At 45.3% G+C, this 12,801-nt stretch overlaps 1 long non-coding RNA gene across 1 annotated transcript; it reads right to left on the bottom strand.

Annotated features, from left to right (window-relative positions):
* Positions 1-5,498: 5,498 nt before the first annotated feature.
* LOC118495207 lies at positions 5,499-5,911 on the bottom strand. The gene is made up of 2 exons (XR_004897524.1): positions 5,764-5,911; positions 5,499-5,664 (listed from the first exon to the last, which is right to left on the bottom strand). It is a non-coding gene; the product is annotated as an uncharacterized LOC118495207 (long non-coding RNA).
* Between the last annotated feature and the right edge of the window lie 6,890 nt (positions 5,912-12,801).

A 12,801-nucleotide genomic window follows, 5' to 3' on the forward strand; every position in this document is an offset into this window, starting at 1 on the left:
GAAATATATATATATATATATATATATATATATATATATATATATATATATATATATATATATATATATATACATATATATAAATATAATAAATACTGTTAAGTATAGGCTAGCTACAGTATACAGTATAACAATAGAATTTACAAATTTACAAAAAATATACAATAACAATTGAAGAGAGGGAAGAAATAGTGCAATATCAGTAGTCAGATTTAAGATTTAAATATAAATATAGTGCAAGGCAGTTCAGTGCAATGGTAATATATTAATAACAATATTGTAATTGTAAGATTGAAATATACATGAGGTAGATGAGCAGAACAGTGTTGATTGACTTTGTTCAGTGTAAGGGTGGGGGGGCTATTTCTGAGCGTTCAACAGAGTGACTGCTTGGGGAAAGAAGCTGTCTTTGTGTCGGCTGGTTTTGGCAAACAGTGCCCTGTATCTCCTACCAGAGGGAAGGAGGGGGAACAGTTTGTGACCAGGATGTGAGGGGTCTGCAGAGATTTTTGCTGCCCTTTTCCTGACCCTGGACCGGTACAGGTCCTGGATGGAGAGAAGGTCAGCTCCAATGATCCTCTCCATCCATCTTCTTCCGCTTATCCGGTAACGGGTCGCGGGGGTAGCAGCTCCAGCAGGGGACCCCAAACTTCCCTTTCCCGAGCCACATTAACCAGCTCCGACTGGGGGATCCCGAGGCGTTCCCAGGCCAGGTTGGAGATATAATCCCTCCACCTAGTCCTGGGTCTTCCCCGAGGCCTCCTCCCAGCTGGACGTGCCTGGAACACCTCCATAGGGATGCCAGGGGGCATCCTTACCAGATGCCCGAACCACCTCAACTGGCTCCTTTCGACGTGAAGGAGCAGCGGCTCTACTCCGAGCTCCTCACAGATGACTGAGCTTCTCACCCTATCTCTAAGGGAGACGCCAGCCACCCTCCTGAGGAAACCCATTTCGGCCGCTTGTACCCTGGATCTCGTTCTTTCGGTCATGACCCAGCCTTCATGACCATAGGTGAGGGTAGGAACGAAAACTGACCGGTAGATTGAGAGCTTTGCCTTCTGGCTCAGCTCTCTTTTCGTCACAACGGTGCGATAAATTGAGTGTAATACCGCACCCGCTGCGCCGATTCTCCGACCAATCTCCCGCTCCATTGTCCCCTCACTCGCGAACAATACCCCAAGGTACTTGAACTCCTTCACTTGGGGTAAAGACTCATTCCCTACCTGGAGAAGGCACTCCATCGGTTTCCTGCTGAGAACCATGGCCTCAGATTTAGAGGTGCTGATCCTCATCCCAGCCGCTTCACACTCGGCTACGAACCGATCCAGTAAGTGCTGTAGGTCACAGGCCGACGATGCCATCAGGACCACATCATCCGCAAAAAGCAGCGATGAGATCCCCAGCTCACCAAACTGCAACCCCTCTCCACCCCGACTACGCCTCGATATCCTGTCCATAAATACTACAAACAGGATTGGTGACAAAGCGCAGCCCTGGCGGAGGCCAACGAGTCCGACTTACTGCCGAGAACCCGGACACAGCTCTCGCTTTGGTCGTACAGAGATTGGATGGCCCTGAGAAGGGACCCCCTCACCCCATACTCCCGCAGCACCTCCCACAGTATCTCCCGGGGGACCCGGTCATACGCCTTCTCCAGATCCACAAAGCACATGTAGACCGGTTGGGCATACTCCCAGGCTCCCTCCAGGATCCTTGCGAGAGTAAAGATCTGGTCCGTTGTTCCACGACCAGGACGGAATCCGCATTGTTCCTCTTCAACCTGAGGTTCGACTATCAACTGAACCCTCCTTTCCAGCACCTTGGAGTAGACTTTACCGGGGAGGCTGAGAAGTGTGATACCCCTGTAATTGGCACACACCCTCTGGTCCCCCTTTTTGAAAAGGGGAACCACCACCCCGGTCTGCCACTCCTTAGGCACCGTCCCCGACTTCCACGCAATATTGAAGAGGCGTGTCAACCAAGACAACCCCTCCACACCCAGAGCTTTAAGCATTTCTGGACGGATCTCATCAATCCCTGGGGCTTTGCCACTGTGGAGTTGTTTAACTACCTCAGCAACTTCCACCAGGGAAATTGACGACAATCCCCCATCATCCTCCAGCTCTGCCTCTACCATAGAGGGCGTATTAGTCGGATTTAGGAGTTCCTCAAAGTGCTCCTTCCACCGCCCTATTACCTCCTCAGTTGAGGTCAACAGCGTCCCATCCTTACTGTACACAGCTTGGATGGTTCCCCGCTTCCCCCTCCTGAGGTGGCGAACGGTTTTCCAGAAGCACCTTGGTGCCGACCGAAAGTCCTTCTCCATGTCTTCTCCAAACTTCTCCCACACCCGCTGCTTTGCCTCTTTCACGGCAGAGGCTGCAGCCCTTCGGGCCCTTCGGTACCTTGCAACTGCCTCCGGAGTCCTCTGGGATAACATATCCCGGAAAGACTCCTTCTTCAGTCGGACGGCTTCCCTGACCACCGGTGTCCACCACTGTGTTTGTGGGTTACCGCCCCTTGAGGCACCTAAGACCCTAAGACCACAGCTCCCCGCCACAGCTTCAGCAATGGAAACTTTGAACATTGTCCACTCGGGTTCAATGCCCCCAGCCTCCACAGGGATGCACGAAAAGCTACGCCGGAGGTGTGAGTTGAAAGTCTGTCGGACAGGGGCCTCCTCCAGACGTTCCCAATTTACCCGCACTACCCGTTTGGGCTTACCAGGTCTGTCCAGAGTCTTCCCACACCCTCTGACCCAACTCACCACCAGATGGTGATCAGTTGACAGCTCTGCCCCTCTCTTCACCCGAGTGTCCAAAACATACGGCCTCAGATCAGATGAAACGATTATAAAATCGATCATTGACCTTTGGCCTAGGGTGCTCTGGTACCAAGTACACTTATGAGCATCCCTATCCATGACTAGCACAGAAGTCCAACAACAAACAACCACTCTGGTTTAGATCAGGGAGGCCGTTCCTATAGGCCCCTATCCAGGAATATGGTTCCAGAACCGAGACTGTGCGTAGAGGTAAGCCCCACCAGATCCAACTGGTAGCGCTCCACCTCCCGCACAAGTTCCGGCTCCTTCCCCCACAGAGAGGTGACGTTCCACGTCCCCAGAGCCAGCGTCTGCTGCCCGGGTCTGGTCCGTCGAGGCCCCTGACCTTCACTGCCACCCATGTGGCAGCGCACCCGACCCCAGCAGTTCCTCCCACAGGTGGTGGGCCCATGGGTTGGAGAGAGAGGTGCCACGTAGCTTTTTCAGGCTGTGCCCAGCCGGGCTTCGTGGCAAACCCGGCCACCAGGCGCTCGCTGACGGGCCCTCCATCTGGGCCTGGCTCCAGACGGGGGCCCCGGGCTTCCTCCGGGCAGGGTCACTCCATCTCTACCTCGTTTTTTCATAGGGTTTTTGAATGATCCTCTCTGCAGCCCTAATTGTCCGTTGCAGTCTGGCCCTGTCCTGTTTGGTGGCTGACCCAAATCAGGCAGTGATGGAGGTGCAGATGACAGACTGGATGATGGCTGAGTAGAAAGTGGTCAGCAGCTCCCTGGGCAGATTAAACTTCCTTAGCTGTCACAGAAAGTATTCCTCTGCTGGGCCTTTTTCTGGACAGAGTCAATGTGGGGAGACCATTTTAGGTCCTGTGAGATGGTTGATCTCAGGAACCTAAAGGAATCCACAGTGGACATTGTGTCATTCTGGATGGCAAGGGGGGGGACTTCTCCTAAAGTCCACTGTCATCTCCACAGTCTTCTTGGGGTTTAACTGCAGGTGGTTCTGACTGCACCATTGGACCAGCTGTTCCACCTCCTGTCTGTAAGCAGACTCATCACCATCCTGGATCAAACCAATGACGGCGGTGTCATTTGCAAACTTCAGGAGTTTTACAGACGGGTTCTTTGAGATGCAGTCATTAGTGTAGAGGGAGAAGAGCAGCGGGGAGAGGACACATCCCTGTGGGGCGCCAGTGCTGATGGACCGGGTTTTGGATGACATGCTCCCCAGTGCAGCTAAAACTTTAACTTTTATATATTTATATAGCGTAAGAAAACTTTTTTGCGCACCTCTTTTATCAGGCAGGTGCGTAGGATGTGATCAAAAATAGCAGATCAAAAGCTTAGAGAAAAGTCCCGCACACTGACCATTACGCAAGCAATAATTATTTAGAAAAATACAACGTTTGTTGAAACGTTGTATTTTTCTTCTTTTATGGGACAGGTAAGGAACATTTAAAAGAAAAGCAGTGGAAGACCTTAAACGGTTAAGCATTTATGTCCTGTTCTCAGACGGTTGATATAAGGATGTGGTTTTCTGTTGAAATAGCAGATATCCCTGTTTTTTAGTGCACCCATGGCAACCCGGTCTCACGCCAGTTCGTGAAATGGTCACGTTATTTTGATTTATTGATTCGTGTACAGGTCACGATTTTTGAACGTGACCATTTCACTAAATGCCATGATACTAGGCTGCTCTGGGGGACGCAACAACGAGGACATGAAACGCCACACACACCACACGCCGGCCACAACAACGGGACAGTTGTGGTTAGGAAGAGAATAACGCGGAAAGGAACTGCAACACGCGGGATGCGATCCCCAGTCTCCGGGGTGAAAGTCCTGTGTTCTTTGACCCTCACTGCACGGAATTTCGCCATATCAATACTACTCGCTACCGTAATCGTTCTGTGATCACGAAATATGCTTCCCGTTGAAATACATAAAAAAATTCGTGCTCACCACACGAAAATAACGACATTAACGTGTTCAGTACACAAATCAATAGATTCAATAACGTGACCATTTCACGAACTGCCATGAGACTGGGCTGCCCATGGACCTCTCAGATGTAGTCACTTTAACAGTAGCCTGATTAGATGTCATATTGACGCTCAACCAAACATTACAGTACACACATTTTTTTATGACTTTAAATTCTATTTTGAATTCCTTTCAAAATAGAACTCATAATTTGCCTCATGTCTCAGACAGTTGCTAATTTTGATTATGTAGACTGCTTATTGTAGCCATAATCTACACTGACTGATTATAAAATGCCCCCCCCCCCCCCCCCTTTTAGCATATATCTTTCTTCTTTTCCTTCCAATAGGTCTTTGACTCTCCACTTTTGTATACAATTTATTCTCTTGTTGTTGTATTCTTCAATTTGAACTGTTCATGTTCTTGTGAATGAAGCACATACAATAAATATAGATATGCTTGTATTCCTGAAACTTAAAAATGATATCCAGTGATAATTCCAGAGCCCAATAAGTAATAAGACAGTGTGAAAATACTGCACTACAAGAGAAAGTTTTATAGTTTTTAAATACTGTAGTGTAAGTACAGAAGACATATCAGCAAAATGTACTTACGTATCAAAGGTAATAGGACTAATTATGCAGAACGGGCTCTTCAAGAATGTTATATACATGTTACGATTTGCTCACAGTTTGGACCCCAGTAGCAGATTCAGACACAGGCACAATGGATTGTAGTTACAAGTTTTATTTTATCTCAGTACTTGTAAGTAAGAGAGAGTTAATCAAGGTGGTGTGGAGACAATCCCGGTGAAAGCAGATGGTGTCTGGTGGTGAGGAGTCAGTGACAGGCAGTGGCAGAGGATCAGCAGGAAGGCAGGCTCAGTTCTGGCAGGTGCTGGAGACAGAGGAGACACAGGTAAGGTTATTTTTAGCAATGTACAACAACGGGTCAAAGTAAAAATCTTCACTGGAGTTTTTAGGCCTGAAGAGTTACCACATGGAGAGCGGAAAAAATTTGGCGATGAGTGAGTGGAGAGCCGGGTTTCTTGTACTGAGCTTGATTGTGAATGGAAGTCAGGTGTGCCTGGTAATGCCTGTAGAGCCACGGCCCTGCTGATGAGCACACACACACACACACACACACACACACACACACACACACACACACACACACACAGGGGAGGAGACACAGGGGAAGAAGACAGACAGGGAAACAAACAGAAAACACAGGGGAATCCAGAGGTCACAGACCGGACAATACACATTATATTATTGGAGTATTATGATGTATTCGCATGAATGCAGCACTGTAATGTAGCTGGTTGAGGTGGAGCTGATTAACATCTGCTCCGGGTAAAGCTATGCTGGGAGTTATGTCAGGCCCCCAAATCTTAATATACCAACAGGGAGTTTGATCCTATAGCTTTAACCCTTGTGTTGTATGCGGGTCAGATGTGAACCGTTTGGGGTTTTTTTATATCAGAAATATGGGTTTCTTTCAACCAAATTGCCCAAAAATAACATAGATGCATGGATGTGCTTCGCAGGGAAAATTAATGATTACTTTCATTGAACGTTGGGTGTTTTATTCAATTTTAGAGCATTTGAAAAATAAAATGTAAATAGTAAAGAATGGCTCACTCACATTTCAGAGTTTAAAGCAAATATAGTGCTTACTATGCTTGCATTATTTTGACTGACAATGGAGCCATGTGTTTAAATCCTATAGGGCTTCAGATGTTTGGGCTGCTAGCTGGAAGACCCAGGGCTGACAGACTTTGAATTGGCTTTTCACTCAAACAATGCCTCTCAGTTTTCCATCTGCTCATCTGATTTCCAGAGCCAGGCAGTGATCTCATGAACCCCTGCTTTTATGGATGTTTGCCTTGCCATCCTGCCAGCCTTGCTGTGGTTGCTTTAGGTGCCAAACCCAGCCTCATGCAGTAAACAGATTATCAGGATACTGACTAGTCTCCCTATTTTTCTGGCTGTAGATCGCAAATGGAATCTGATCAAAAACCAAGTTTATAGCTGGAGACTAGTTAAAGTCAGACTCAGGCACTGTACATTTGCCACATTGAGGCATACGGCCAATGATCAATGACAACGAGCTTTAAAGTGAGCTGTATGTTCATTTAACGATAGGTTTCATGGCTTCAAAGATCACAGGGTGTTAGCAGTCACAATTACAGGAGGGAGCCTAAACTATAAAGGGATTTTATTTACTCTCTGATTCGATTAAAGCAAATATGTGCAACAATCATTCAGATGCCTTAAGTTTGTGTTTGTAGAAGAACGAGACACTCACAGTCAAAATTGGCCTGTCAATGTAGGGCTGGGCAGTATATTGATATTATATTGATATTGTGAGAGGAGACTAGATATCTTCTTAGATTCTGGATATCGTCATTATGGCATAAGTTTAGTCTTTTCCTGGTTTTACAGGCCACATTACAGTAAAGTGATGTAATTTTCTAAACTCATCTGTTTAACTGTTCTGTTTTATTATTTACCTTCAACCTGAGTTATTACACCCACATTATGATTATTTATCTAAAATCTAATTGTGAAAATATTTTGTTAAAGCACCAATTGTCAACCCTACAATATCGTATCTATATCAATATCAATATCTAGGTATTTGGTCAAGAATATCGTGGTATCTGATTTTTTTCCATATTGCCCAGCCCTATGTGTGTCCTTGGGTCAAATCAAATCTTTTTTATTACTACTACTGGGGGGGCACCCAAGTTAGGATTTTAGAAATTCTACACATAGTTGCTGTAAAGGTTTCCATGGTATTTCATCCTTAAAGCAGCACTAATGCATATGTTTTTATAATAGTGGGTCAAATGACGGTGTGTACTGTTAAAAGGTGTCACTCGAAAGTTATCACCTGACTTTGCAGTTCCCTCCAAGAGTTTAGATCAAAACAGGGCAAAAAAGTGAGCAAATATTGGACTAACATTCTTCAGGTTGCTAGAAACATGTCTCCAAGTGAATGCTAATATTGATACATGTCAGCAGGATGTTTAAGTTATTACAAAAAATTGTAATAGAGCCAACAAGTTATCCATATCACCATATTAGTCAGTCATGTCAGGCCATTAAAACGTGTGATTTAGCTTGTTGTAGAGTTCTACCTACATGTGGCCAAGAAAAACAGACAAACATAAAATCTAGTGCAACTTTAAAGCTTTAGTGCGTAACTTTTTTATATTAATGAAGGTCTGTTACATTCAAGCCATTGCCAAATGAGTTGCTACAATGCTAATTGTAACAGCTCCACACAACTCTCTCTGGATTTCTCAGTATGGCTATGTTCAGAAGATTGTGGCGTCTGGTGACTTTCGGACGCAGAAACTCGAGTGAAGATAATGACCTCTTCTGAAGAGTCCATCATATTTTTTAAATCCTCCGTGTCCTCCTTGGCTATTGTAATTGCAATTGCGTGGAGGAGGGGTGGGGGTGGCGTGCGATCACGGAAGACTGTATCATGTGGACACGCCAACAGTTTTGTTGTCATTACTTAGAATTCCTCATGGGGGCGACAGAAACTACACACTATAGCTTTAACGTGATGTATGTTGGAACCAGGGACTGTAAAAAGAAGGTTGGAACCAGCTGTCGGGGCAGAATATTTAACTTTTTTTTTTTGTGCAAGTAATTCGCACATTTTGAATGGTTGTTTTTGTCACAAGTACTTTCACACAGAACGTTACTTTCTATGAGGATTATAATACAACAGGTGGCTTTTTGTCTATGTACACTCACCTTGAAGATTATTAGGAACACCCTACTAATACTGTGTTTGACCCCCTTTCGCCTTCAGAACTGCCTTAATTCTTCGTGGCATTGATTCAACAAGGTGCTGGAAGCATTCTCTAGAAATGTTGGCCCATATTGATAGGATAGCATCTTGCAGTTGATGGAGACTTGTGGGATGCACATCCAGGGCACGAAGCTCCCGTTCCACCACATCCCAAAGATGTTCTATTGGGTTGATATCTGGTGACTGTGGGGGCCATTTTAGTACGGTGAACTCATTGTCATGTACAAGAAACCAATTTGAAATGATTTGAGCTTTGTGACATGGTGCATTATCCTGCTGGAAGTAGCCATCAGAGGATGGGTACATGGTGGTCATAAAGGGATGGACATGGTCAGAAACAATGCTCAGGTAGGCTGTGGCATTTAAACGATGCCCAATTGGTACTAAGGGGCCTAAAGTGTGCCAAGAAAACATCCCCCACACCATTACACCACCACCACCAGCCTGCCCAGTTGTAACAACCATGTTCTCATTCTGTTTACGTCAAATTCTGACTCTACCATCTGAATGTCTCAACAGAAATCGAGACTAATCAGACCAGGCAACATTTTTCCAGTCGTGAAAGGTCCAATTTTGGTGAGTTCGTGCAAATTGTAGCCTCATTTTCCTATTTTTAGTGGAGATGAGTGGTACCCGGTGGGGTCTTCTGCTGGTGTAGCCCATCCGCCTCAAGGTTGTTTGTGTTGTGGCTTCACAAATGCTTGGCTGCATACCTCGGTTGTAACAAGTGGTTATTTGAGTCAATGTTGATCTTCTATCAGCTGGAATTAGTCGGCCCATTCTCCTCTGACCTCTAGCATCAACAAGGCGTTTTCGCCCCCCAGGACTGCCACATACTGGATGTTTTTCCTTTTTCAGACCATTCTTTGTAAACCCTAGAAATGGTTGTGCATGAAAATCCCAGTAACTGAGCAGATTGGAAAATACTCAAACTAGCCTGTCTGGCACCAACAACCATGCCACGCTCAAAGTTGCTGAGATCACCTTTCTTTCCCATTCTGACATTCAGTTTGGAGTTCAGGAGATTGTCTAGACCTGGACAACACCCCTAAATGCATTGAAGCAGCTTCCAAGTGATTGGTTGATTAGATAATTGCATTAACGAAAAATTTAACAGGTGTTCCTAATAATCTTCAAGGTGAGTGTATATTACCTTAGGATGCGCCTGAAATCAATGCTTCATCCGGCAAATGTTTTTGTAACAGTCCATGTTCGTGTTCTTGGCTGAAACGTGTGTATACTTGAATTCATGGGGCACTGCAAACTATTATTTGAATGTAATGATTCTGCATGGTTCTATCATGACTGTAAAATCTAAAAATGAGAAAAAACTTTGTGCGAGGAAGTGTTTCATCATAAATGGCAGCTAGCACATGGGACACACATCCCAGGCTTACTAATGTGTTGATTTGCTTAGTGTAGCTGTAAAAACAACTGACTTTGAATTTTTTTTTTTTTTTTTTCATAGACTGACAACATGCTGTTCAGGATTGCACATTGTCAAAATCCTGGGGTTTAAATGGTGTGCCCAGCATGCTACTGTGCCTCCTGTGGGAGCCTCGACTACTGCCACTCACAGCACAATGGTCCTGACAGAGAATATGCTATAGAGCCGTGGCAGGGAGCGGTGGGTCCACAGCATGGACTTCAATGGGCTGTCACAGCATGCAACCCAACTCCTCTTATCCAGCCACACATCTGACAGCTGCTCCCACGTCACCAGAACACTCACACACTTGACAGGAGTGTGTGGAAGTGGACTACAGTAGAATGAGACACCGCTCTGTAGCCTTTTATTTGAAGAGTAGGTTTGGAAAGTGTGTATCATAGTCGTTGCAGACCTGAAATGCATTATACTTTGACCCACAGTAGAAATAGTGGATGCACCACTGCTGTGTTTCACATACAATTGACTGATGTTTAAAATAGTAAACATAAAGGAAGGATGTGTCATATAATAATGTGTAATGTGCCTGTTCATTACTATGGGTTTTACGGTAACAGTGAATGAGTGAGATCTCGCCATAGTCTCGCAGGTTATCGTGAGTGAATGTTGATATACTTCTGACAACTGCATGTGCTCAATAAAAGATAGCTCCGGCTAAAAGAGTATTAAGCCTCTGGTATTATCATTTAACAGGATGGACATAATACATTTCAAAGGAGAAATATGTTATATATTTACTAAGAGAGACAGGTTTACTCCTTAACTTGTCTCTCTTAGTTATGCTGTTATAGTTTTAGGCTGCCGGGGGACATCCTTTGACACACTGAGTTTCTCTCTTCTCTCTCTCTCCATCTGTGTGCATCCTTGTCCCAAATATGCTTGTTACTAACTCAGCTCTGAGGAGCTTATTCCCTGGAGTCCTTATGTGTTTCTTTTGCCCAGCATGTTTCCTTGGACTAGGGTGGCACCTAAAACATGGTTGCAGCTGTCCCGGTGGTCCTGCTATGCCCTGTTACACCCCATTTAAAAGATGGAGACAGCTTGGAGCCCAAAAGGACTTTAAGACGGATGCTGAGTTGGCTAATTTCGTCAGAATCAGAATCAGAATCAGAATCAGAATCAGAAAAAGCTTTATTGCCAAGTACGTTTACACACACAAGGAATTTGTCCTGGTGCTGTAGGTGCATGTCACATTAAAGCAACACGCTCAGACACACCGAGTCGCCATATTCGGCGCCAAAACAACTCTCTCTTAACTCTCGCAGGGACAATACAGCATGACATGAGGAGAGGAGAGGGAAAAAAAAGCAACTCTCAGACTATCCTCATAAAGATAAGAACAGTCTGGGAACAGGAAAAAACACCTCAGCACATAAGCACACAAACAGTACATTTGCACTGCTGAACATAACATAACATAACATAACATAACATAACATAACATAACATAAATGTACAGTTGCACATTTGGCTGCGAAGGCGTGGGACTGGGGAGAGGGTAGGTTGGGGAGTTTGGCCTGCTGAGAAACGCACAGCCCGGCAGTCCCACTAGTGTCCCAGTCCGCAGAATGTTATAGCGAAAACACAGCACGTTGCCATGGTGACACCCTTGAACAGTCCAGAACCGATACGACAATCAGCAGGCAGTGGGGAAGACGGGGGAGGAACCAAGAGCGTCTCGCTTGCAGAGCCCCAACAGGGTGACTGTTTGTTCCAAGAAACGGCCTTGGCAAGGCCGTTCAGGATAAGGGAGCCGAAAGATTAAATTTGTTTTGTCTACACGAATGGCTGCTCTAATTTAAACATTCATTCTATTGTCCAACTGCACAACTGTTCAACTGGTCAATTTTTCTTTCCAAATCCATGACCTTCCTCATGATGGTATCCAAGCCGCGGGTCATTACCATGTTGTTTTCCATCACGCGATGAATAGTTCCAGTTTGCGAACTGATCGCTTTTCCGACAGCTTCAGTCAGGCCAGGCAGCTTCCTTGGGCTTTGGACAGCTACCAAAGTCTTTCCAATTCTTCGATAAACCAGAGCGAAGCATCCTCCAATCAGCAACATTCCAGTTATCAGGGTTCCAAATAGGTAGATATCCTCAACGTCCTCCACGGAAAGAGCAGAGAGACACACAACACGCCATTTCTCCCAGCCGTCCATCGTATACCCCGCAGCAAACGTTCCGTCAGGACATGCTGGCTCACCCGAACCAGTGCTCCTCCTTGAGAATACAGTGTCAATTGCGCTGAGAGACCAGTTAATCAATTCCATGATTTTTAGGTATTTGTAGAGCCTTGCAGGGAGAGTCTCTAAAAAGTTAACAGCAGACCAGAACAGATAAGCATTAAGCTTCACTAATTTATCAAGGTGACTAGTAGGGACAGGCATTTCAACATTCGGACACTCACATTCAGTTACTATAGAACAGGCTACTCAAGTTAGTTACTCGCCAAAACATTGTGACACCCAGCCAGTGAAGTGATCCCGACTGGTGCTGGCTAACGGCATCATGCTAACACACGCAAACTGCTAACGTTACCGGAGGAACGACGGGCGGGCCACAGCTGTTTACTATCTCAGCAACAACCACCATGACAGACATATGAAAGAAACTGCAAGTTTGACTTCCTCATAATGAAAACATTCCATTTAACTTTGGCAAAACAACCATGTAGCCAAATTAACGTTTTCTACAGGTCAGTGTATGGTACGTCATGTAATGGACTATTCTTGAGGCTAACGTTACCATCA

Source organism: Sander lucioperca, chromosome 6 (assembly GCF_008315115.2).
Source record: "Sander lucioperca isolate FBNREF2018 chromosome 6, SLUC_FBN_1.2, whole genome shotgun sequence".
NCBI lineage: Eukaryota > Metazoa > Chordata > Actinopteri > Perciformes > Percidae > Sander > Sander lucioperca.